The sequence below is a fragment of the Carettochelys insculpta genome, chromosome 5, assembly GCF_033958435.1.
Source record: "Carettochelys insculpta isolate YL-2023 chromosome 5, ASM3395843v1, whole genome shotgun sequence".
Taxonomy (NCBI): domain Eukaryota; kingdom Metazoa; phylum Chordata; order Testudines; family Carettochelyidae; genus Carettochelys; species Carettochelys insculpta.
In genome coordinates, this window is record NC_134141.1 from 28,552,574 (window position 1) to 28,556,488 (window position 3,915).

Below are 3,915 nucleotides of genomic sequence, written 5' to 3' on the forward strand. Positions count from 1 at the left end.
CAGCTCTGCTAGAGGCTTGTTGTGTGGTTTTGGGTAAAACTGTCTCCATGTGTAAAACCTAAATACCTACCCCCTTTGTGGCTTTTGCTTATTTGTGTAACAGCTTGAACAGCTGTTTCATGGCTACATGTAATCTCAAAACAATCGTTTGCCTCTGGGGAAGACATAAGATATTCTCTTCAGCTATGGGCATGACACTTCTCCCCCTAACGAAAATGGCATCCACAATGAGATGTATGACACAAACCCCCAGCCTGTTACTTTGGAATATACTGTGAAACTTTCTGCTAGAAATCATGGCTCTGAAATGACTTGCGGAGGATAGATAGTTTATGACAGTCTAAGCAGAAGAGTACGTTGCTCATTTTGCTTAATATAAGTAAGTAGAAGGAGGTGGGTGGTTTCATTGTGAATTCAAAGCTTTCAGAATCACTGCTGAAAAGCACATAGAAGTGCTAACATTATTCAATTAGCTAAGTCTGTTTTATGGTAAACACCATTATTGTGATGATTAATCCTACCTAAGCAAACAGCTACAAGGCTCTGTTCTTTTATTTAATGTTAGTGAGTTTGTTGGTTCTAATCTGATCTGCCTTCCTGAAGGTGTCAGAGAACACCATACATTATTTATCTCTCTCCTTTGTACATATAGTATACCTAATGCTCCTGTGGCCCAGTTTCCTGAGAGTTCATTGAATCAAAGCACTGAGTTGTCACTGTCATTGATTTAACTGATTGCCTTGCGGGGCCTGCTGGGAGTAGGACTTCAGGACGAGGCCATGTCTGGGAGACTGTGGTCCAAAGCCATTTTTGCCGGCTATAAAGGTGGCCTATAAAATCAGAGGGAACAAACTGCCCTTCTGAAAATTGAAGGTGTTTATGACTGTGACAAGACTGAATTCTGCTTAGGCAAAAGGTGTGCCTATGTGTACCAAGCTAAAAACAACACCGTGACTCCTGGTGGGAAGCCCAATAGAACACGAGTAATCTGGGGGAAGGTAACATGCGCCCATGGAAACAGAGGCATGGTTCGTGCCAAGTTCCGATCCAACCTTCCTGCCAAGGCTATTGGGCACAGAATTAGAGTGATGCTGTATCCATCTAGGATCTCAATTTTTACTAAAAATAAAAATAAAATTCAGAAACTGTTAAAATGATTAGCTACAGATTGTAGACTAAAGGTCTGGTTCTGCACCATTGAAATCAATGGTGCTTCCCTACTGACATGAGTGGGGACAGGATCAGACCCTAAACTCCCCAAATCCTGTACCAGAATGCACTGGATTTGGTATTAAGTGTGGTATGGCTTGTCTGGAGCACCTTTTACTTTATCCAAAGTGATGACTGGGAGTTAACATGAGGGGGAATATTCTCTGCACATGCCCGTGCTTGCTTCTGTATGTCTGCTCCGACAAGGTTAACATCCAGTCAGCCAGGGACTGGTAAATTATGCCCAGATTTTATTTTTTTTAAATATGCATCATCTTTATCTGAACCTGTCTTTATATATTCCCCTGTGCCACTTGATGGGATGGCCCTTTGTGGGAATTGAGGATAGCACCACCTGTGCCTCTCTCAGTTCTGGGCTTTGAGGCTACCATTAACTGGAGCTACACACAGATAACCCATCAATTTAGTCAAAATGTAGGCTTTGCCATTGGTGCCCAGATCTAAGATCTCACAGAGCAGCTTCAAGCAACTCTTCTGCTATCATGGGTTAGCTTTGCTGCCATGTGATGATCTGGCTTCTGCTATTCACAACTGGGTCTTCTCTCAGCTGGATTATGCCAGTGTGATAAATCTAGGTATGGCACCTTCAGGACTTAGGAAACCAGTACACTGCACCGCAGTATTTCTTCTCAGGAACACAGGCTAATGTGAGCACATAAAACCTATCCTCTATGCTGGTTTCTCATAAAATATCAAATCAAGTTCAAAATCTTGGTCCTTATATGTTGGAGAAGAACAGATTGTTGTTATTTTGGTTATGCTATCTTGGTCACCAACGTGCATGGGAGAAAAAACAACTTGGCCTCCATTTTGGTGCCCCTTCTCCTCCAGGCTTCTGGCACCAAAACAGGGACAGGGTGGGAAAATGGAGTGCCATGTGACAGCAAATCTACCTAGCAACCAGAGCAGACATAAGGGAGTGGCTGATAGTCAGGGCTCTGGATAATGCACTGGCAGGTCATCCCAGTGAGACACAGAGACCCTCCCACAGAGTGACAGCCTGCTGAGAGGAAAGAACACCAGAGGGATCCTGTCTCTTACCCACATGCACCAAGCACATAGGTAGGGTCCGTTCACTACGTACAGGATGACGGGTCAAGAGCAGAAGACTGAAGAGGTCCACATATCTGTTCTTGAAGTCCCATGTCCTCCCCTATCACCCAGAATATAGTATGGTCTTCCTCCTTCTAATCTTGGTTCTAGGGTAAGAGACATGGCTAAGCTAACAACCAAGCCATTATTCTGATGTTATAGGGAGTCCAAGTTTCATTTGTTGTTAAATAAAAACCCAGCTATTTTAACCCAATTTGCACACATTTTAACTACACCAAACCAGTGATAGACGTGGAGAGGTAGAATTCTGCAGGCAGCCCCTATTCTGTTTAGCAAAATTATAATTTAAACTGTTTTGGGCTAACACTTACAGGATCTCCATGACTGAGGAGTCATGATGCCTAAAGGAGTACCTTCAATTCCAGACTGGAGGAGTCAGGGGCAGGAGTTTCAGTTTCTGAACTGGAAGTAATTAATATTTTTAAAAGTTATCTTACAAGTTTGACTTAGTTTTCCCCTCAATGAAGTCCATCAGTTTGACCAGGAAGGAGATTCTTTAGCAATGAAATAATTGTCAGAAAGTTACCAGCACTCAACCAAATCCTGCTATTAGTGAGGCTGGAGTCATGAAGTCTTGTGGTGAAAATTTCAGACAGATCTGTTTGTTCCAGTTCCCACTGCTTGACAAAGAATATATACTTGATAGGTGATGTGGCTCTTCAACTTTTATGCCACTCTTAGAGAAGTCCACTTGTCTGGGTTTACTTATGTCAGACCTAATTTCATTTTGTTTTTGAAACTTTACATTCAATGTTGCTGCACACACTTAATCATGATGATATTGACAAGTGAGTTACTGGTTTTCAAATGAGACCTGACAAGGTATATAGTGTACCAAGATTATTACAATGATATATAGGATGTGAATACAGAGATTCATTTGGTCTGACAGGTTCATTTATTCAGACAGCTCTTTGAAGGTATTGTCCGTCTCCTTTACTCTTGAGAATGACTTTCAAACTCCATTGCTTTTTATTTTTTTTTAAATTCAAAATCAGACACATCCTGCAAGAAATGTTCATTCCAAATTCTCACAGGGGTGAAGAACTATTGAAGGATATTTCTAGAGTCCAAAATGCTGTCCCTGAGCGTGAGATTTTATTTCTATTGAACTGGGCTATGTCTGGGTGGTAGTGGAGGTGGGACATCATTTGAATAATGAGCTGATACTGCTTGAATTCAGTGACCCTGGGTACCATTCCTTGGAAATGAAACAAGCTGAATGTTGCTTTATGTCTGTAATTATGACAAATCTGCTGTTGTCTGGGTGGCTTGTTTAAAAAAGGCTGACCCAGATTCTGCTGTCAGTTACACCAATGTAATTTGAGAGCAACACAGTTATAATAATTACCATTACTCCAGATTTACACCCATGTCAGAGCAGAATCTCACTCAGCTATTAAAATAACCATGGAGATTGAAGGTGCCATCTACTGGCTGTCAACAGCATTTCCCAAAAATTTAGGCTATAGTATTGTCTTAACAAAAGCCACTTTAAAGGGACATGATCAATTTGTGCTCAACTCAAAATAGTATAACTACAGTTCTCAAATGTTGGCTGTGTAAAGTTCT

At 41.4% G+C, this 3,915-nt stretch overlaps 1 pseudogene; it reads left to right on the plus strand.

The window, feature by feature from the left end:
• Positions 1-779: 779 nt before the first annotated feature.
• On the plus strand, positions 780-1,157 carry LOC142013432 (large ribosomal subunit protein eL33 pseudogene; annotated as a pseudogene).
• Positions 1,158-3,915: the final 2,758 nt, after the last annotated feature.